The sequence below is a fragment of the Choloepus didactylus genome, chromosome 12 (assembly GCF_015220235.1).
Source record: "Choloepus didactylus isolate mChoDid1 chromosome 12, mChoDid1.pri, whole genome shotgun sequence".
In the NCBI taxonomy this organism is placed as follows: domain Eukaryota; kingdom Metazoa; phylum Chordata; class Mammalia; order Pilosa; family Megalonychidae; genus Choloepus; species Choloepus didactylus.
Genome location: NC_051318.1, coordinates 101,178,804 through 101,202,080, shown reverse-complemented (window position 1 = coordinate 101,202,080; position 23,277 = coordinate 101,178,804). Strand labels below are relative to the sequence as shown.

Genomic DNA, 23,277 nt, shown 5'->3' with positions numbered 1-23,277 from the left:
TGGGGCTATCGCGAGATGAGCACGTATCGACTTGCTCTTAGGAATTACAGATTCCTCCATGTATTTTTTTGCTTTTCAGAAACAATGTTCAGGAAAAGGAGTTCCGAGTTGCTGAGCAATTCCGCAAAGCACTGTGGGGTGCAGACGAGCAGGCTAGCCCTTGAACATCTCTCCTGGACCCCACCACACGCCAGCCCTCTCTCACGCCTTACCCCAGCTCATCCAGGAGTCTGTTCAGTCACGTGGAACTGGGGCCTGACTTCCCATGCCCATTTCCACCCACATCTGCTTCTCTGACGTGGCTCACGCCAGCCTTACCACGCCAACTCTCAGCTTTGGGGACAGCGGGTCTGGCTTTACGTATGGGTATAAGTATACCTATATTCACAATATAGGGTCATCCAATTTGTGAGGCACAAAACGGGGTTTGCTATAAGGGATATTTCCTGGCACTCAGCAAGCCGAGAAACAGGTCTGCCCCAGACAACAATCGCCCCTGCCTCCCTGTTAAATGGGAGCCTGGTTCTCCCACAGCTCCTTAGAAAATTTACTTCCAATGACTATACATTCATTGTGTCTTTTGGGGAGCATGGGGGAAAGAATAATGAGCAAGACTCCAAGTTCAACCAGATGAAGCTTACGTTTTGCTGAGGGGATAGGAGACAGACAGAAATAATTCCGACAAGATAGAATGTGACGTCAGGCCTGATAAAGGGCTGAGGGAGAGAACACACCAGGCCAGAGGGAGCAGAGAAGTCTTTGGACAGGGTGGCCTCACAGGGGAGCCTTAGAGGATGGGCAGCTGTGCTCCCAGTGGATGACACAGGTAGGAGGGAGTGGGTTGGGGAGAGAGACCAACACAAGCAGAGACCTAGTGGTGGGCAGGTATCCTGGTTTGGTTGTATTGTGTCCCCCCAAACACCATGCTCTTTGATGCAATCTTGTGGGGGCAGATGTATTAGTGTTGATTAGGTTGGAAACCTTTGACTGAGTGTTTCCATGGAGACGTGACTCAATCAACTCTGGGCGAGAACTTTGATTGGATAATTTCCATGAAGATGTTACCCCACCATTCAGGGTGGATCTTAATTGAATCCCTGGAGTCCTATAAAAGTGTTCACAGACAGAAGGAGGTACTGCAGCCAAGAGAGACACTTTGAAGAACACACAGGAGCTCAGAGTGGAGCTGGAACACAACCTGTGATTGGCAGACACCAGCCATGTGCCTTGCCAGCTAACAGAGGTTTTCCAGATGCCATTGGCCTTCCTTCAGTGAAAATATACTGTGTTGATGCCTTCATTTGGACATTTTCATGGCCTTCAGACTATAACTTTGTAACCAAATAAACCCCCTTTATAAAAGCCAATCCATTTCTGGTGTTTTGCATAACGGCAGCATTAGCAAACTGGAACAGCAGGTAAGAGAGGCACACATGGGGTGGTGAGCAGCTGGGTTTGGTTAGAGTCCCGGGTGCATGAAAAGGAGTGATGGAAGGCCCCATGGAGATGAGGGCCGTACTGGTCAAGGAGGCTTTGGCCATTTGGGTAGGGAACCCACAAACTCATTATCCCCCTGCTGGGATCACATTTGGTTGTACTTTTGTTTCTTCCCTAGGACCATCCCTTTCACTGATCTCCAAGATCTTTATTTGCCTAATTCCAGAAACCTCTTAATCCTATAGACAGACCGATTGATTAACCCATCCTTTCACTGAGGGTCTTTGATGCAGAGCTTCTCAGCTTTGATTGGGTTATTAAAGACATGTTGAGATCCTGATCTTCACAAACAGCTTCTTATGACACACAAATATTATTGCGATCACTTTCTATGTGCTCTTTGATGTGAAAAAGCTCCAGAGGTCCAAGTACATTGAACTTTGAATAAGACATGGCCTTAGCCCCCAAGGAATTAACAGTCTAACATCCAAGTATTATAGCATGAGCCACGGTTCAAGTCCGTAGGGGCATTTCAGAGACACGAAGGAGGGACTGGCCATTTTATATTGGGGTGAGAAGGCGTGGAGGATGGGGGGAGAGCAAGAAAAGCTTGCCTTGGGAAATCATGCTTGAGCAAAGCCTTGAAAGTTGAAGAGATGTCTGCCAGCTGGAGGACAGTGGGTCTGACACTGGACGGACATTTGGAATCAGGAGCAGCCCGAGCAGAGGCTGGGAGGCAGAACCAAAGCAAGAGGCGAGCGGGGAGAAGGGAGGGATCTCCTCTTGCCCCTCCCTGAATCACATGCAGGTATAAAGCCCCTGTGCCTCAATACCTAAAGGGTTTTCTGAAGATGGTGGCCTGCTCAGATCTGTGGCAGCAGTGGTTGGGGGCCAGTCTGGAGGCACAGGGGCTATTTGGAAGATACCCCTAAATTCTTTCACTTTTTAAGATTCAGGACAAATGAGCCATGTTTTCAGTTGCTTGCTGGAATTTTTCCCCAATTATCAATCCTGATATTCACGATTTACTCTGGATTCTCTGTCTTGCATTTCCAATCCTCTCCTTACTCCTTGGACACTACGTTTTGTGGTACTGTGTTAAGTTTTGTTTTTGGTCCCCATGATTTGCTGCTTACATTCCCTCTCTGTACAGCATAATGAAATTCTGCTAAAGATAAATGTTCTGGTTTGCTAATGCTGCTGTTATGCAAAATACCAGAAATGGATTGGCTTTTAGAAAGGGGGTTTATTTGGTTACAAATTTACAATCTGAAGGCCATGAAAATGTCCAAATGAAGGCATCAAAACAAGTATACCTTCACTGAAGGAAGGCCAATGGCATCTGGAAAACCTCTGTTAGCTGGGAAGGCACATGGCTGGTACCTGCTGATCCCAGGTTGTGTTCCAGCTCCTCTCTAAGCTCCTGTGCATTCTTCAAAATGTTGCTCTTAAGGCGTTTTGTCATCTCTTAGCCTCTCCATAGCAAACACTAGGCTAGCATCTCCAAAGTGTCAGCAAAAGTCTGCTTTCAGTGGCCATCTCCAAGTTCTCTCTCTGAGCTGCTCTCCAAAATGTCCTTCTCAGTTGCTCTGAGCACCTTCTGTCTGTGAACTCTTTTACAGGACTCCAGTGATTTAATTAAGACCCACCCCGAATGGGTGGGGCCACACGTCCATGGAAATTATCTAATCAAAAGTCTCGCCCACAGTTGATTGAGTCACATCTCCATGGAAACACTCAATCAAAGGATTCCAACCTAATCAACACTAATACATCTGCCCCCACAAAACTGCATTAAAGAACATGGCATCTGGGGGGACATAACACATCCAGATCATCACAGTGAAGAACAGCTATTATGGAGCTTTCTGACATTCCGAATCGTGGCTCCCTAAAGAACATATTGCAAAACCGGACAAGGTACAGTCCTCTACAGGTCACACTCCCCAGGGCCAATTCTTACCATAAAACTGGTTTGGAACAGCTCCGGATTTTATGGGAATGGAGGAACGAGCTGAAGATGGATGAAAGGGCTTGGGGAGAGCTGAGAGCTCCTAGGACGTCAGGCACTCAGCAGAGCTTGCTGCCATGTGCCCCCACCACACCCCAGAGCTCCCGGCCTGCCCCCGGCTCTGCACTGTAGGGAGCTGGTCACCCCGTCTTCTCTGCAGGGCTCTGTGCACCATTGTGGAGCAGGGGGGTCCCACTCAGCCCAGGGCCTGACCCATATCAGCAGCTTAAGCAGGAACAAAGAAGCACGCCTTTGGGATGGGGTAAGGAGAGGTCCTGGAAGGTCCAGGTATGCCCAAGAGGTGGCACAGCTAGTGGCTGTCGGAGCGACAACCTAATTTTTTCAATCATTTGAGTTTGGCCAAATAGGGGAGAAAATATCTCACGAGGTCCTCTGGAGATGGAAACCCTTGAATATGGAGGGGGCTTCCAGAAGCATTTGTTGGGGACAATGTATATTAATTAAAAGGTCTATCTTATTTTTCCCGAAGGCCAATTCTCCTGGGTACACTGATGTCATTTTCTTATGGGATAAGCATGCACCACCTGCAACTTTATATTCAGAGTAGTACTCAAGGAACATGTTCTTGGTGAGGATATTTGCAGCCTGTCTGCTTTCAAAAAGAAGCCTCCATGGGTACTGATTTACAAGGAGCAAAGGTCAAAGTTCTCATCTGAGAAACTGCCAGGGGACAGCTAAATCTTTCCCGGAACAGGGCTGTGTTGAATTTGGCTTGAAATCGGGCACGGCAGGCAGAGAGGGCTAATACCTGGTGGTTTTGCCGAGATTTTCATCACTGTGCTTGTTTAACAGACACCTACCTCGACTCTTATTATTTTTACTGCACCAGGAAGGCAGGGGTCAGACAAACCCTATATTCTTTTCCACAGGAGGGGGTGCACAGCGGATGTGCCTGCTAGTGGGGTGGGCTGCACTGCTGCTAATAATGACTATCTTCTGGGGTGGGCAGCTGGAGGACGGGCAGCAGTGGCTCTGAATCCAGCCTCTCAGGCACACTAGAGGCTGCAACTGAATAATTGTGGAGGTTTCAAAATACCCTTCCTCACCAGACCTTCCGGAGAAAAGCAATAACCTGTGCCCTCCCCACGTTGAAGCCCCCCTCTGCCGTCAGCTCCCTGGGGGGCTTCCCTCCTGAGTCTCTCTGGTGACAGCAACAATTTCCTGGGAGTCTGCTTGTTTGTTTTCTCTTTGAAGCAATACAGCCTAGTTGGCTCTTTGGAATTCCAGCATTCCTTTCTTTGACATTTAACGAATTTTCTCTAAGGAGCAGAATAGCTTTACATGAGTTAACCTGTTTATGGAAACTGGCCAGGGAGATCTGGTTATGTCCCTGAAATCATCAAAAATCTGGAAAGCAGTCATGGGCCCATGAGCGTCTCATGCATCCTTGAGCTTGGGCAGTTTGCAGTTGGGGAGTAAAAAGGTCTGGCCTGGATCACTGGGGCCAAAGCATCTTTTTCATAGATCCCGGCCTCAACGTCCAGGATCTAGTAGTTTTCTTGGGCTGCTCAAGCAAATACCATGCAAAGGGATGACTTAAACGATGGGAAATTTAATGCCTCACAATTCTGAGGCTGGAAGAAGTCCAAAATCAAGACATCATCAAGGGGATGCTTTTTTCCTGAAGACTGGCGTTCTGGGGCTGGCTGCAGGTGATCCTTGGTGCTGGGCTTTTCTGTCTTATGGTAATGCACATGGCGGCCTCTCCCGGCCTCTCCAGTCTCTTCTGGGTTCTGTTGATGTTCAGCTTCTGGCTGCTCCTCGTGTGGCTCTCTCTCTGTCTATCTGAGTTGCATTCGGCTGATAAAAGATTCCAATAACAGGATTAAGACCCATCCTGATTGAGGTGGGCTACATCTTATCTGAAGTAACCTCAACCAAAGGTCCTACTTACAATGGGTTCACGCCCACAGAAATGGATAGATTTAAGACTGTGTTTTTCTGGGGTCTACACAGCTCCAAACCACCACAGTGTCAACAGGTTCATTCCATGGCACACAGATAGATCTTTTCTTCCTAAAATCCCTAGCAAACGTGACTCCCTCACTAACCTTGGGCAGCAGCTCAAGGCCCTCTTTGGTCAGGGAGTTCTCTAGCATTCTTGACCTCCTCTTCCCCCATGAGGTGGTTTCTTCTTTTTCTGTCCTTGGCAGAGATGAGGCCAATGTGGTGTTAGCCTCTGTGTAAGGAGCCAGAGAGGAATCTTGTAGTCCAGGGTCTAATAGATCAGGGGCAGTCTCACGGAAATCAGGAATATGTTCACAGGACAAATCAGATTTTTGCTCTAAGGAAAACCACTCCATTTTGCTTCTCCTTTCACTGTCCTCTGGGTGGTTTCATGTACACTGAGGGTATGGCCACAGGTAAAGCCTGTGCTATCTTTTTTTGAGTTGTCATTAGAAAGAGAGGAGGAGGATTTAGAGGAAATAGGCAAGGCTCGCTCCCAAAGTGCACAAGGCCCATAAAGCACATTTTGTAGAATCAATCACATTTTTAGGTAGGAAGTTTGAAAGTTGTCCAAGAAATCCTGGGCCCTATGGGATGGAGGATTGGGCAAATGTATGCTGGACTGCATTCGTCCACCTCCCTGTCCCCTCTGCCATATGGTAATGCAATACTTTCTGGAGAACAATCAATTAAAGCAACATTCCACTTCCATTCCTCAGAGGATGGCGGGCAGTATAACGCAGGGTGTAAGAAAAGTAATTATTCTCCAGAATGGGTAAAATGGAGGCAAAATGATATGCATCCATGTCCCACCTGACTGGTTTCCTGCCTACAGTTACCCAGCCTCCTGGCGACACCCCACACATCTCTAAGTGATCATTCCAAAACGCAAACCTGGCCGTGTCTCATTGCAGAAGACTCCTCAGCAAGCTCTACAAGTCCCACCTAGCCCTCTGGCCTTGGGTCTTGCTGAGTCCTCAGCTGTGAGCTCCAGCCACTGGGAACTGCCATTGTTCCCAAGAGCAACAGCTTGGTTTCTGTCTCCCTGACTTTCCATGCTTCTCCCAGTGCCTGTCTGCTTAGAGAACACCTACCTGCCTTCCAAGACGAAGTTCAAGGTGATGATCTGAAGCCTTACCTGGCTGCTTTCCCCTCTTTACACTCATTTCTCTTGGAGTGTAACTGCTGGGCCACAGGGGCAAACGTAGTTTTAGCTTTACTAGATAATCCAAACTGAATGTATCAATTTATAATTCTACCAGGAATGTGTAAGTGTTCCGGGTTGAATTGTGCTCCCCAGAGATGTGTTCAAGTGCTAATTCCTGGTTCTGTGAATGGGACTCTATTTGGAAATAAGATCTCAGAAGATGTTATTAGTTAAGATGAGGCCAAACTGGTAGGGGGGGGGCCCTGTTTCAATATGACTGGAGTCCTTATAGGAAGAAGAAAATTGGGTGGGGAGGACACCATGTGATGGTGGAGGCAAGAAAATGCCGTCAGTGGTTGGAGAGCCACTGCTGGCAGCCAGCTGAAAGGCACAGAATAGATTCTTCCTTACAGGCTGACACCTTGATTTCAGACTTCCAGCCTCTAGGACTGTGAGACAACACATTTTTGGTCTTTTAAGCCACCCAGTTTGAAGTTCTTTTTAATGGTGGCCCTGGGAAATAAAGCCAGTAAGAATCGCCGTTGCCCCACATTCTTGCCAACATTTGGCGTTATCACCTTTCTGATTTTAGCCATTCTGGTGGGTAATGGTATTTCATCATGGTGTTAGTTTGCATATCCCTGGTGACTAATGATATTGAGCATCTTTTTATATGTTTATTGGTCATTGGGACATCCTCTTTTGTGAAGTGCTTGCTCTTTAAACATATTCTGGATGCAACTCCTTTCTCAGATATACTTATTGCAAATATCTTCATCGAGTTCGTTGCTTGCCTTTTTACTCTTGTAAAGGTGTCTTTTGATGAACGGAAATTCTTGTTTTTAATAAAGTCCAATATATATATTCTTTTCCTTTTAAGGCTTTGCTTAAAGGCAGTCACTGCTATCCTATTTAGCAGCCATTCTGAACCAGAGGACAGAGAACAGATCAGAAAGGAGCTTGAATCCCCAAGGACTGTGAACTGCCACAGCTCCAGGTTTCTTACACAGAAGAGAAATATGCATCCTTATTAAGCCACTATTTTAAATATCTCTGTCATTGCCAGTTGAACCTGAGCTTACAAATAACCTCAACAAAGAAATGAGACATTTTATGGAAATGTACGTTTACGTGTTTAGAGGAACTTTGTTAATTGTGACATCTTTACTTAGTGCTGTGAGGCTTTTAGGAGCTGGGTTACTGATTCCTGCCACTCTGGAGTGCTGTAAGTGCTCAAGCAAATATTCATATTTGCACGTATGAATATGAATTCAAACTCTTACAGAATGAATTAAAAGAACACATGAAAACATGTGAGATAACTATATTAACACACACACATATTTATATACACACATATATATACCCATATATCACAAATCATAAATACCAGAAGTTATTATTTAATTTTGGTAGGAAAACAGTCATGAGGACTCTGGTAGGTGGGGAAAGCTGTAGCAATATCTAATGATAAGGAACAATTTTTCCAAGTTGAGAAATACTGAGGAGGTGCCCTGGTGCTTTGTTTAATATCAGTAGCAACTCTTGGGAAAATGTGGCAAGTATCAGAGAAGGTACTAAATGGAAAGGGACTGTGAGCACCCAGACTGCTAGGAGGCAACCACGCCATTGATCTGATATAAATTAAAAAGTTACCCATTTAAGGACAAACAACAGAGAAAATCAAGGCCAGAGAACTGAGAACTCGGAACGCAGCTTGAGAGAGTGGGGGAGTTGAGGCCTACAGATCTAAGGACAGAATCCATAAAACAAAGAGAAGAATCTGAAAAGAGCACATCTTGTCCCTATTCAAGGCCTTTGTGTAAATGCTGCATCTTTTCCTGAATACTCATTTTTCAGTATGATCAGTGAATTACTCTGTGTATTGGCTGTAAAATATAGTAGACTAAACTGATTTTTAAATTAACGAAAGATCATTAGAATTTCATTACTTATCACCTGTTTTAAGGAATTTCAAAAGAGAAATATCCCTTGGCATGGTTCAATGACCAGCTCTTAGGAGAGAAGTAGCTGATTAAAATGTTTGGCAACAACGTAAGCAAGAAACCCGTTTTTGCTTTATTTATTTGAGTGGTAACCAAAAGGAAGGGTATTTTTGGTCTGAATTATCGAGATAATTGCTTCAATATTTCATTTCCGTTTTCTAATGCATTGACAATATAATTCTAGCCCGTGGTACGAAACTTTAGCCAATGACTATACTCCTGGCCAAAGAATCATTCAAGTAAAAAAAAAAAAATAATAATAATAATACACAAACACACACACATATTTGGGGGCTTGATTGGAATCTTAAGATATTTTACTTTAGCCCAAGGTTTCTCAACCTTGTCATAGTTGACATTTTGGGCTGGATAATTTTTTTTGGTGCCATCCTGCACATTGCAGGATGTTTAGCAGCATCCCTGAACTCTACCCACTAGACACCTACTGGTCACAACTCCCTCCCAAGTTGTGTCAACTAGAGTCTCCAGATGTTGACAAATGTCCCTGGGCTCAGGGGGAGTACAAAATCACCCCCACTTGAGAGCCACTGCTAACCTTTCATATTACAGGAACAAAATGTCCTTGCTGAAACTTGGGGTCAAAACTCTGTGGGATGCCTCCACATCACTTTCTAAATTCAACTCTTATTTTTACAAAGTGATAGGTGTACATTGTTTTAATGATGACGTAGTTCTACAAAGAGTATAATGAAAAAAGGGCTTCTCCCATCCCCCCCCGAGTCTTATTTTCAGAGCAGGGCACTCCAATGGAATGTTCTATGACTTCCATTGGAGTGCCCTGTCCAACATGGCGGCCACGAGCCTGTCCGTTCTCCAGGCTCCTGCTTGGGTGAGTGTTATGAACCTGGCAGCCTGAGTGTTTGGCTCCAGTCAGGGAGAGGGCAGGGCTGGTGGATTCATGGTCGAGAATGCAGAATTTTCCTCTTGGGTTCGTATGGTGTACCCAGCCTCCACTTGCTTGGTATCAAGTCTAGGCCCGTTGGCCCACCCTGCCAGAGCATGACCTTCAGGCTTCCAATGGAGTGAGGAAGAGCTGGTGATCTAAGGGGTTTAATGGCTTTACATAGACCTTTAGAACAATTTCCTTATCTTCCCCACCTGCCTCACGTAGGCACAAGAATTGTGACTGCTATCTGCCCCTGACCTTCAGCTTGGCTCTTTCCCTCCTGCCCCTTCCTCGGACGCCTGGCAACACTGGGTTGGGGCTAGATGTCATGGCCAGTCAGTGTCTCAGAACTAGAGAGACCAGAGACAATCACTAGCTCCCTGGTTAGGGAGGGGAGGGAGGGAGTATGGTGTGGGCTCTAGGAAAGCAGACGGGATAACGTCTTCCAAAGATACACTACTGGCCTGGCATGTCCCCAGCCCTCTTCCACGGGGGTGGGCTGAAAGAAGTTCTGGTTCTGCAGAATGGGGCCACCCACACACCTAAAAGAGGGAAATGGCTGGAGCATCTCTGAACTTGGAGTGTAGAACACTTACCTCTTTTTTTGTTCGTAGGTCTGGACTCCAATCACTCATCCACAGAAAACTGGGCATCCCTCACCACCATGAGACATAAATAAAAATGGATTACCAAAACTCATAGTGCTATCGCAAGGCTGAGCTCGCTGACCGCATCTGCCAAGAAACCACACCTAAGCTGAGGCAACATCTGTGGGTCAGGTCTACTAAACGCTTTGTAAAAACTGCCTTGGATTTGCAAAGTTTATATTACAGCTTCACATCACTGAGGTTACCACATTCTCCCACTGTTCTGGTTTGCTAATGCTGCCATTATGCAAAACACCAGAGATGGATTGGCTTTTATAAAAGGGGGTTTATTTGCTTACACAGTTACAGTCTTAAGGCCATAAAGTGTCCATCAACAATAGGGTAACTTCACTGGAGAAAGGCCATTGGCATCTGGAAAACCTCTGTCAGCTGGGAAGGCACGTGGCTGGCGTCTGCCTGCTCCCAAGTTGCATTTCAAAATGGCATTCTCCAAAATGTCAGTGTCAGCTTTCAACGGCTGTCTTCAAAATGTCTCTGTAAGCTGCCGCTGCTCTGGGCCTGCGTGGCTCTTTTTCAAGTACTCCAGTGATTAAATCAAGACCCACGTTGAATGGGTGGGGACACTTCCATGGAAATTATCCAATCAGAGGTCTCGCCCACAACTGATTGAGTCACATCTCCACCTGACCCCACAAGATAGCATCAAAGAACATGGTGTTTTGGGGAACACAATACATCCAAACCAGCATACCCGCTAACTATCCTCTGCTTCAATCATGCACACCATCACTAGGATCAGCAAATGATGACACTGGTATAGCCCTCAAGATAGAGATTCTGATGAAAATATGTCAAGAGGGACAGAAATGAGAATGGATTTTATTATATTACTGGAGCCAATAGTTTACAATCCTGGCAGCTCATAAGAATTACCTGGGAGGCTTAAAAAAAAATACCCCACCTGGGGTAGATTGGATTAGGTAGCACGACTAAAAACATGTTCTTAGCCTTAATCCGAGTCCCGGTAGATGTGGACCCATTGTCAATTGAACCTTTTGAAGATGGTATTATTAGTTAAGGTGTGGCCAACTCAATTGGGGTGGGCTTTAATTCAAATTATTGAGAACTCATAAACAGAAAGTCACAGAGTGGAGCAGGAAGCCCGAAGGCAGCAGAAACCAAAAAGTAGACACAAGCAGAGAGCGAACGCTATAGGATGGGAGGACTCCAAGGATTGCAGCAAGCTGGTGCCAGAAAACAACCAGCTTCCAGGAGAAAGCATGGCCTTGCCAACTTCTTGATTTTGGACTTTTAACCTCCCCAACTGGGAGCCAATAAATTCTTGTTGTCTGAGCCAACCCTTGGGTGGTATTTGCCATTGCAGCAACCATCTGCGACCAGTTGAAACAGAATTTCTGGGGTGCACCCCAAGCATGGTTGCAAAGCCTCCCCAGGTTGATTTTAATATGCAGCCAGAATGGGGACCTCTGGTTTAGGCCAACATTTTGATTTTCCCTTACACCTATTTACTTTTCTTGGGTCTGGGGGCTATTTTTATGGCTTCTGGACGTGGTATGCTGAATGACTATATAATCTTCAAAATTTTATAAACCACTTTCTTACTCTCGGTGACGTGAACTCTCGCAACCGTTGGCTACAAAACTGTGACTCAAAAAAAAAAAACCTGAAAACTGAGACCCCAAAAATTGTGTCTTGCATAATTTGCAGTGAGAGAGCCAGTGGGGAAGGCAGAGCTAGCACATGGGAATCTCTTCTCTTTGTTTTACCCTCCACTGTATTCACGAGATTAGCATTCACTTTTTCCCCTTTGCATAAAACCATTGTGACTAAAGTATACTGAACTTGTCCTTGCAATTAACCTTTGTCTGGAAAAGGGATATGGATAATGGAAATTCCGGAGAATGAGTTTCCTTTGTCACGTTGCCTCTTGGTATTTTTTTTTTACTTTGTTCTTAACTGCAAATCTGCTTTAGTAACAAGCCTTGCCTTTTTAACCTTGGATCCTCAGTTCCAACCATTCCTTGGCCTTTGTAAGTTTGCTGTCGTGCCATTCTCCTCGAAGTTGCTTAAAATGGACAGAGAACTGTTGAAGTATTTGTAACGCTGACGCCAGAAACCCAAGGCTGCCTACGTCAGGAGAGATCAACTCACCGTCCAACAGAACAAAGACCTGGGTTGAACAAAGCCCTATCCAGCCTTCATCAGAGGGAACCAGCGTCACCGTCACTGTACAAGTCTGAAGAGGAAGGACAGGTTTAATCTCTTCCATAAATTTGCCTAACTGGGGGAAAATGTTGATTGTTGAATGCAGTCTTACAATAACAACACCTCTAATGCAAACATTATTTAGGACAGCAACTCAAAGCTCCATGGAATAATCAGAAGCACCCCAGAAACTATTTAAAGGAAAATCCAGCTTTACTGTTGTTCACAAAGCAGCTGTCCTCACAGCCAGAGTCCTGTGTGGGCTTTCTCGGGTAGTGAAAATCAAGTGAAAACATTAAAAAAAGAATCCTGTCTTGGAAGAGCTTACTATTTATGAAAGACATGGATGCAGATAAAAAGGGACCCGAGGATGGTCCAAGAAATATGTCAACTGACTAAGCATCGTCATTGAAGAGAAGTTGAGGTGCAAGTATCTCTGCAGGTTGTGAGACGACGACAAGATGGTTTTAGGTTTGTGTTTTTAGTTATGGCAATGACCTGACGTGAGGTCAGTTGGCCATTGGCCTGAAGAAGTACCAGCCACATTGTGGTTTGGAACTGTATGTGCCCCAGAAAGGCATGTTCTTAAATCTAATCCATTCCTGTGGGTGTGGACCCATTGTAAGTAGGGCCTCTCGATGAAGTTACTCAGTTAAGGTGTGAACCATCTCAGTCAGGATGGGTCTTAATCCTCCTACTAAAGGAGACCTTTATAAATGGCATCAATACAGAGAGACAGAGAAGAGAAATCTATGGAAGCAAGAAGCTGAAAGCAATGAAACCTGGAAGAGAATCAGGAGACCAGCAGACACCGCCATGTGCCTTGCCACGTGGCAGAGGAGTCCAGGATTGCCGGCAGCTGGTCTTTGGGAAGAAAACGTTGCCCTGATGATGCCTCGACTTGGACATTTTTCTCTGCCTTAAAACTGTAAGCTAATAAATTCCCATCGTTAAGCCAACCCATTTCATGGCTTCTGCTTTCAGCAGTCTAGCAAACTGAAACACACTCTAACCTGCCAGGGACATCAGGGTTGGAGGTGCATTTTGGGTCTGGAGTCACTGTTTAGGGTTGCAGAGGACGTTGCAGGGGGTGGAGGTCCATTTCCACAGGATGGAGAGCCCGCCATAAGCAGGACCTCTCCTGGGACATCACCATTGGCCACCTATAACATCCCACCGATCCCAAACCGGCCCAGCTCAGTGGTGGGTCTGCGGACCTCCTAAGGCCTTGGGGACCAGCCCCCCTGTATGTGGCATAGTTCTGATTAAACTAACCTTCCGTTGATTACTCAGGGCAAGTTCTATGTAATCAGTTAAAATTCTGGAGCAACCATGAAGGTTTTCGGATCTCCTTGAGGGGAGGTTTTATACCTAGAAAAAGCTACTTTAAAAAATGAAATGTTCAGTTAATTCAAATTACCAATTTCAAGCTCAATTTTTCCTTAAACTTTTTGATTTGGGTTCAACTCACGAATCTTATTATTCCATTAATAAATCTAGCAAAAGTTAACCATCAGTAATTATTTTTAAAAGGTTTTACTGCAGTTTAATTAATTTAACTAATTTCCTAAAACACTGTAAACTCCTTTTATTCATTTAATGTATTGATTTTCTTTTTAAGTAGTTCAGTTGATGGATTAATAAGCAAAACTTTTTAAGCACAAAACTCTTGTAACTCTAATTAATTAAATACAAACACGATGAATGTGAAATTCTCTTAAATGTTTCAACGTTACAATTTTACTAAAATTTTACTCTTACACCTTTAAGTTAACTTAAAATTGCAAATCTGAATCAATTCTCAACTGCACTTTGAGTTGGATTTCCAAGACTTACTGTAATAAGCCAAACTGTCTAAAATTCTTAGAATACCAAAGAGGAACAAATTATTTCTGAACCCAACACAAAAATTATTAATAATATGGGTCTTATTTATTTTACTATTTCTATACCTAAGTCTAAATTTTTCTGGGATTAAAACATAAGCATCCACTAAGGAGATGATGTAAAGAATTTGGGGTAGCCCTTCTAGTGGATGAGGTTGCCCACACACAGAGATTTAGACCCGAAGGTGATATCCAGAGTTGCAGGTTTTCAGCGTGAAATCCATCATGACAAGGAGGGACAAGCTGGGCCCTCTTTCATGGTTGCTGGAACGGAGATTTCAGAACTTGAAGATTGTTGTAATTGTTCTCTCCCGACAGACTTCTGCGACACCCACTCTGATTGTGGCCAACGTCCATCACTGCTTCATTAGCTCTGCATTTCTTTGTTTCTCTGAAGACACTTTACTTTCACCCAGTTGGATTCTGCCCTTCTCTCCAGGCTCGGCTGCCTCTGCAGTCCCTCTGAGGCCAGGTGCTTAATGAAAGCGAGGTGGGAGGTGATCTTAGAGGACATCAAAATGTCCCATGAACCTGGCGTTAAAGAAGTTCGAGAGAATAGCAGGGCAACAGAAGAGAGAGGCCGGTTCAGAAAAAAAGACTCTAAAGCTTCTCAAAGCTCTGCAGTTGATATCATCAGACTTAAGCGGATCCTGGAAAGCAGTTTTCTTCGCTGGCTTTTGGGATCTTCCACGTGGCACCCTCCGTGATCATTCTCTGCCTCTTCCCAGGCCCCAGCCTTGCATGTTCACTTCATATGATCCTGCTCACACCACCCGAGTGATTGAACCAAAGGTGGACACCTGAGCTGAGGGAAACCAATTAATTCATAGACGGGGCTGAGCCGATCAGATGAGACACGCACCTGACGGCAGCCACCCCAAAGGGGTTGGTCGAACAGGAAAATGATTAGTTCAGACTTAAACCTATTTCCTCTGGCTCAAAGGATGCCAAAGACCTTTTTATAACATGAGAAAAAGGTTACAAAAGTGTTTCTTTATTCAATGATGCCTAAGCCCTGGAAACTTCCTCCTGGATCCTGTTTACTGTTCTTGAACTGTTTTCATTGCGCTTTTCCATAGCCCTTTCAAAAGATGGAAATTGAAACTGAATTTTGTGCTCTAAGACTGAGGGTATCACTCTGTGGGTTGTCAAGGACTTCTCTCTCACTGCAGGGCAGCTTTCTCCATGGGGTGGGAAACACGTGGACGGCGACCAATTATTTTTCCCCCAATACTAGTTCCAAAATTTCCAAATGACACCGGGTGTACACACAGCCCAGGCAAATCGACTGCTGGGTGGGGGAGAGGGGCAGAGGGTTGGGAAGGGGGAATCTTAACAAAAGGGGGGGAGGGCACTGGGAAGGTGATACTTGGTTGTCCACAAAGTGGAGCTGAGCAGTGCCTAAATTAACAGAAGGACATCTCATCCCTCACATGTCAGAACACTGCTTAGATGGTTCAATATTGGATTCCCCCTTTTTCTTTAAATTGGGGTAACATATATATAGGCAATGCAAAATTTCCCATTGTAACTATTTTTAAGTGTACCCTTCAATGTATTGATCACATGCCCAATGTTGTGCTGTCATCACCACCATCCACTGCCATGACTTTTTCATGACCCCAACAGGAACTCTCTACTTATTAGGCAATAACTCCCCCTGGTCCCTAGTAACCGGTAATCTACTTTCTGTCTCTATGAATTTGCTTATTCTAGATATTTCATATACATGGAATTGTATTTGGCTTTCTTTTAAACAGAAAAGTACATTTCTCATTTGCAATCAACTTGTTTGAATGCCTTTTGAATCGGAAAAGGAGAACACTCTCAAAAAATTCCTATTTACATGCAAGCTATGTGACAGATAAGACTGTGCAACCCAATTTCTTGGAAATTTCTAGGAAATGAACAGGCAGCCAATAGCCTAGTGATTTAGGTGTGACTGCAGTCTTGCCATTTCTAGGTATTTCTGTTGCTTCTCTATTTCAGTAAGACATTCTTTAAGTTCCAAGGGAGAGAACTCTATTTAATCTGTTTACAATTTCCTACAACAAATATTTCAGATAAGCAATAAGGCTAAGATCAGACCAAATGAAATACATTTTGGAATTTTCAAAATCCCATATATATTTTGTTCATTTTCCCCAAAGGGGTTTTAGCTACATCTTTCTAGAAGTTTTTGCTCTATATTTTCATTGACTCTTAGACTGTGAGAATTATTAACACTAGACTAAACTAACTAAAAAGTCTTGGGCTTTGAGGTTTAAAATGGTGTTTTGATAAGCAGAATCAGCCTCATGTTAAAAGCTTTACATGGCAGGTTGACTCCATCCCCACCCCATGGCACCGTCTAACATCATATAGAATAATTTTTACACCTATTGTCTATCATCTCTCTTCTCCTGCCAGAAGGTTAACATTGACATAAAATGTTCAGTCCATATTCAATTTTCTCAGTTGTCCCAATACAGGCCCCAGGCCAGGATCATGCATTGCATTTATCCGTTTAGTCTATCTCTTTAAATTGTGCAAACACAATTTAAGCTCAACCACTTTCAAGTATGCAATTCAGCAGGATTCATCAGATTCACACTGTTGTACTACCCTCACCACCATCCACTGCCAAAAGGTTTCCATCAACCCAAACAGAGACTCTGTACCAGTTAAGCATGAACTCTCTATTCCCTACCCCAACCCTGGCTCCCGGTAACCTATATTCTAGATTCTGACTTAATGAGTTTGCTTATTCTAATTACTTCATATCAGTGAGATCATACGATACCTGTCCTTTTATGTCTGGCTTATTTTACTCAACATCATGTCTTCAAGGTTCATCTGAGTTGTCACATGTATCAGAACTTCATTCTGTTTCATGGCTGAATACTATTCCACTGCATGCATATACCACATTTTGTTTACCCATCCACCAGTTGACGGACACTTGGGTTGCTTCTACCTATTGGCAATTGTGAGTAATGCTGCTGTGAACATTGGTTGAAGGAATGTTAAACTTATTTTAATCAGGCTCCCCCACCTACTTATAAGTCATCAAAACCCATTTAGCAAAAGGTTCCCCTGGTGTACCGGTTTGGATGTATTATGTACCCCAAATGCCATGTTCTTTAATGAAACCTTGTGGGGGCAGACATATTCATGCTGATTAGGTTGGAACATTTTGATTGAGTGTTTCCAAGGAGATGTGACTCAATCAACTGTGGGCAAGACCTTTGATTGGATAATTTCCATGGAGGTTTTACCCCGCCCATTCAGGGTGGGTTTTAATTAAATCACTGAAGCCATATACAAGAGCTGACAAACAGAAGGGACTTAGTGCTGCAGCTGAGAGACACATTTTGAAGACGGCCGTTGAAAGCTGACGCTGACATTTTGGAGAATCCCATCTTGAAACGCAACCTGGGAGCAAGCAGACGCCAGCAATGTGCCTTCCCAGCTAACAGAAGTTTTCTGGACGCCAATGGCCTTTCTCCAGGGAGAGTACCCTATTGTTGATGCCTTACCTTGGACACTTAATGGCCTTAAGACAGTAACTGTGTAACCAAATAACCCCCATTTATAAAAGCCAATCCATCTCTGGTATTTTGCATTATGGCAGCATTAGCAAACCAGAACACCTGGCCAAGCAAGGGCTCCCTGTTAGTCATGGCAAGGTGTGGCTTCCTCACTTGTTAACCAGCAGCTCTTCATGCAGGGGACGGAGGAGAGCGAGCTCCGTATCTGGAAGGGCAAGGACCAGCGCAGAAGGGGCATCTTCAGGGACACACTGAGGTCCAGCAGCATAGGGAGGTGGACAAAGTGTGGTCAGGCCTGGACAAAGAGGCTGGGGAGGCATTCTGCCTCCTTGTGCCTGAACAGAACTGTCAAACACAGCTGTTTCCTTCGAGCCCTGGAGCGTGATCACAGAGAAAGTTCTCTTTGCCTGAGCCAGGGTCTTTCATTGCACCAAGCAACACGCAGCCTCCCTGGAGCAGGCTGGGCCTCCTGGCACACAGGACCCTCTCGGCTTTCTGCAGCAGATGGGCCATGTCCTGCTGGCTGGGCCAGGATGCTTCCGGGCCCCGCCTCCCGCTGCCCCTTCACTCCTTCCACCCCGGTCCGGGGCCTGTCCCACCCATCCTTGGCCCCACAGCACAGGGAGCAGGGGCCCAGCCTGAGGCCTCCCGGTGGAAAGGCTGCTGCATGGCCAGAGTCCCTCCCCTCCTCTGTGGCCTGGGTGGATGGTTCTAGAATGAGGCCAGTTGGAACTTGCAATGCAGTGTCTTTTTTTTTAAAGCAGGTGCTTGCGGAGAACCTGCAGGGAGCTAGGCAGGGAGGCAGCAGCACTGACCAGTATTAACTGCATCCTCGCCAGATTCCGGGGGGCTCGAATTATCACAGTCCCTCCGAGACAGCTTCGGGAAGAGAGTGCCTTCTTTGCGGTGACAAAAATCCAAAGTAGCAGAATGCAGGTTGTTTGGATAGCAAAGCCATATTTGGGTGACAAAGAGGGACCCAGGGATCCCCTTCCCAGGTTGCTCCAGAGGGGGCTGGGGGCACTTGGCTCGGTGGGGAGCCACGAATCAGGCTGGAAACCTCCCGAAAGCCGTCAAAGCCAGGTTTGAACTTCTGTTTGTGTGGGTGGAAGGTTGGGGGTGGGAAAGAGGAAACTACTCAAAAGATCTACACACACTTCTCCTACATTTGGGGGGACAAGTAAAGAAAGAAAAAGCAAAAAATAGTTTTTGGAAAGAAAATTGATACAGAGCTTGTGTGACAAAAAACACCTGGAAGAAAACACACCAAAATGCTCTGTCATGCTGGGACAGATTTATTTATTTATTATTATTTTTTAAATCTTCTCTAATTAAAAAAAAAAAAATGTTGGGGTGATTTGGTTTTATTCCTATCTAATAAAAATTAAGGTAAAAAAAGAGAAAAATAGGAAAACATTAAAGGAAGGCTGACTGGGAGCTAATAGAGCATATTAATACAGGGGGAGAATTCACCGGAAATGGAAGTAGGATTTTTGTTTGGTGTTTTAAGGTGAGGCTGACCTGACAAAGCTGCCAGGTCAGAGACGAGTGGAATTTGGACTCTGGAGCCTCCCCAAAGACTCCTCTGGGAATTGCGCTGTGTCCCCAGCCCTCGGAGCGGCCCTTGGGGGGCACCCACAGAGCCCCACGCCCCCTGAACCGCGGCTCATCTCGGCATACTACACGGAATGATCCGGAACAGTTGTGCCCTCGGAGGACAGACCCTCTTGTTAACCTCTGTCCCCCCAGTGCTGTGCCCGGCTGAGTGGAGATGTTCAAAGTGCTTGCAAGGTTGATCATTTTTGATGGAGCTCGCTCTGCAGTCCCCACGAGGAGCTCAGCCACACCAGAAAGCACAGCGCTTTCTTCTAGATGGGCAGGTCTACCACAAAACCTGCCCACCCAGGAAAGAGGGACCCAGATCAGCTAAGCGAGGCAGGGGGGCAAAGAGGAAAAGCTCAGCGACGGTTCGAATCGCCTAAAACTCCTTCCTTTCCTTCCTCTACCTTAAAGATCTGATTCCAAGTCACCCCAAGACCCGCAAGCAAAGTTCACTTCTTTTTCTCGTCTTCCTGAAAGAAAAAGACCCTTTCTTCCAGGCCTGAAGTGGTGATGATGTCACTCACCGATTGGGCAGGAACATCAAATCTGTATTTGCGATTCCGGGAATATCACCTATTTTTGCTACTTGAGATGTTCTGGGAAGTGATTTTTGGGGGTGACTTTCAAGCACCCTGGGAAAGCCACGCAGATACAAGAGTCCGGTGCAGGAGATGTAGTTTACGGAAAGCAGCAATCCTGAGAGCCCGGGATGGGTGCAGCCAAGCAGGCATGTGACTGGCTGTTAGCGCTATGTCCGCAATTCGGGGGTCCCTCTGCCCCTGCCCCTACAGACCCCCTGCTCCATGGGTCACTGTGCCCTGACCTGAGAATACTGAGAGCAAGGAGGAGAGAGAGGCAAACTGACATTTACAGAGGGTCTGCTGTCTATCGGAGAATCGGACGTGCAGCTGGTGGCTGGTAACAGGGTTAAGCCGGCTTGACTTTACGAAGCTTTCCTCGCCCTGCGGATACCACTCACTACTGGCACTGGTAGCCTGCTGTTAACAAAAATGACAAGATACTTCAGCGAGGGAATGTGTCCTAGGCAGTGTTACTCAAGCATGAAGTGACAACTCGATGATCCTGCCTTTCCACATCCTGACGTGTGCAGAAGGGGGCCGCTGAGGTGAGGAACGCCAAGCAAGGAGCAGTTAGAAATGCAGAGTCCCAGGCCCCGCCCCAGCCCTGCTAACTCAGACTCTGGCAGTGCAGCCTGGCCATTCCAGGTGACCGCCCAGGTGCTCTGGGACAGGAAATTGCCCAAGTCCCCCGCTGGGCGACTTGGAAAAGGGCAGCGGGCAGCAGGGCGGCTAGCGCGGGGTCCCGAGTGAGATGTGCCAGCGTCCGCTCCCAGTTTCACCACTTGTGGTCGGTGACACCGGGAAGCCGGCAGGTTCTCTACCCTAAAGCTTAGCCTGTGTGTCTGCAAAAAGGAGACAGAAATGCCGAGAGGACTAAGTGAGATGCAAGAGATGCAGTTAGCCTGGTCCACGCTAAATGTGCAATTAATATTCATTCTCATCGTTATTATTATGATAACACCGTGGCCCAGACCAGAAGCTGTCTGTCTGGAGACCTACCGCCCCCCTGGGACATTGACTCTGGCAACGAGAAGCAGAGGCGCCAAGCCCCACGACCAAGCTGCAGAGCACGTTTTAACCTTCCTGGAGATACTGGCTGAGTTCTCCCCTTTAGTCCTCCAGCCTCCCCTGGGAGAAGGGACCCAAATAACAACCAGAGCACAAAGTGCTGCTCCCCACAAAGGGGCAATCTCTGCCTTTTTACAAAACCAATCTCTGGAACTCACATCAGCCCCTCATGCATCTTTATCAGCATGTGTCTCCCCTCCTCCTGACCCTTCCCCAGAATTCCAGGATTCGTCGTCTCGTCAATCTCCTCACTGCATGGAGAAGACGAGCAAACGAGCTCGTGTGGAGGAGATTTAAAGCTCTCTAGGAAAGACCATCCCCGTACTCCGCCAAGTAACTCATTGAATTTGTAACCATTCTTGATGTCAGGATTTCTTCCTTTTCAAATCTTACTTAAAACCTTCTGTTTAAGGTTATTTTCTCTTCTGCCTTGTAGAGGAACCAATGAATAGCCGTTGACCATTTTCTGTGGAAAAAGGTCTTCCACAGTCTTAGAGACACTGTTGTGAAATGATCTTTCCATTTCAAAGACATGGAGCAACCCACTTGCGACATTTTCCCAGGCTAAAACTACAGCCACATTCTGCTGGTGGCATCGGGTTTGGGTCCTCGGTGCACTTCTGTCTGTGTGTCGGAGGGGGCCCCAAGTTGCTTCCTGAGGAGATCTCTGGCCCTGCCTGTGCTGCTCTGGTGGCAGCTCCCAAAGCAGGCAGGGTGGCTTCCTTCCAGGCCTGTGTCCTCCTGAGGCTTCTCCGACCCCACAGGAAGACGCCAATGCAGAGCCCAATCCGACTCTACTTTACCAGCTCCAAAGAACAGCAGTATTCCAGGCATTCAGCTGGAAATAAAGCAGCCAACCCTCCTGTCACTCACTGTCTGCCAAAAGCCTGGCTGAGAGAAACGGGTTTGGGGAGATTATCGGAAGGCATAGCCCCATCTTCTCAGACCTCTGTAAAAACATTCCCAAATTCTTATGAGGGGCTAAGTAGTTCCCAGGGGTGGGGGTGGGGGGAACCCTCAGCTTCTCCCTTCCAGAGCAACTAAAATGGGAGAAGGAGCTCCCTGAAATATGGAATGTTAAGTCAATGGAGATGGATTAGGAAATAAAACGCAATCTATATTTTAAGAAAGCAACTAAGAATGATTCAACTGATTTTCTTTAATATCTCACTCCTGCTCAACCAAAAAAAAGCATCTATCCTAAAGGTTACAGTTGAAATAGAACTTAGGAAACATATACTGCTGAGGAGAAAATGGATAAAAAGGCACTCTCTCAACTACACCCCTGCCCCATGATTTACATATCTTAATTCTACCCAAAACAGAAACATAATGCTATTTACTTTTAAAAGATGGAGAGGTGGGGCAAGATGGCAGACTGGTGAGCTGTATGTTTTCGTTACTCCTCCAGGAAAGTGGGTAGGAAGCCAGGAACTGAGTGGACTGGACACCACAGAGCAATCTGACTTTGGGCATACTTCATACAACACTCATGAACACGTCAAACAGCTGAGATCAGTGAAATCTGTAAGTTTTTGTGGCCAGGGGACCCGCACCCCTCCCTGCCAGGCTCAGTCCCGTGGGAGGAGGGGCTGTCAGCTCCGGGAAGGAGAAGGGAGAACTGCAGTGGCTGCTCTTATCGGAAACTCATTCTACTGATCCAAACTCCAACCATAGATAGACTGAGACCAGACACCAGAGAATCTGAGAGCAGCCAGTCCAGCAGAGGAGACAGGCATAGAAAAAAACAGCACGAAAAACTCCAAAATAAAAGCGGAGGATTTTTGGAGTTCTGGTGAACATAGAAAGGTGAAGGGCAGAGCTCAGGCCCTGAGGCTCATATGCAAATCCCGAAGAAAAGCTGATCTCTCTGCCCTATGGGCCTTTCCTTAATGGCCCTAATTGCTTTGTCTCTTAGCATTTCAATAACCCATTAGATCTGTGAGGAGGGCCCCCTTTTATTTTTTTCAATCTTTTTTTCATTTTCTAAAACAATTACTCTAAGAAGCCCAACACAGAAAGCCTCAAAGACTTGCAATTTAGGCAGGTCAAGACAAGAGCAGAACTAAGAGAGCTCTGAGACAAAAGACAATAATCCAGTGGCTGAGAAAATTCACTAAACACCACAGCTTCCCAAGAAAAGGGGGGTGTCCGCTCATAGCCATCATCCTGGTGGACAGGAAACACTCCTACTCATCGCCAGCCCCATAGCCCAGAGCTGCCCCAGACAACCCAGTGTGACGGAAGCGCTTCAAATAACAGGCATACACCACAAAACTGGGCGTGGACATTAGCCTTCC

The 23,277-nt window shown here is 45.9% G+C and overlaps 1 protein-coding gene across 1 annotated transcript in view; it reads right to left on the bottom strand.

Moving 5' to 3' along the window:
• FAM124A (family with sequence similarity 124 member A) overlaps positions 1 to 23,277 on the bottom strand; it is a 66,322-nt gene that overhangs the window by 3,787 nt on the left and 39,258 nt on the right. The gene's annotated exons all lie outside the window — the stretch shown is intronic.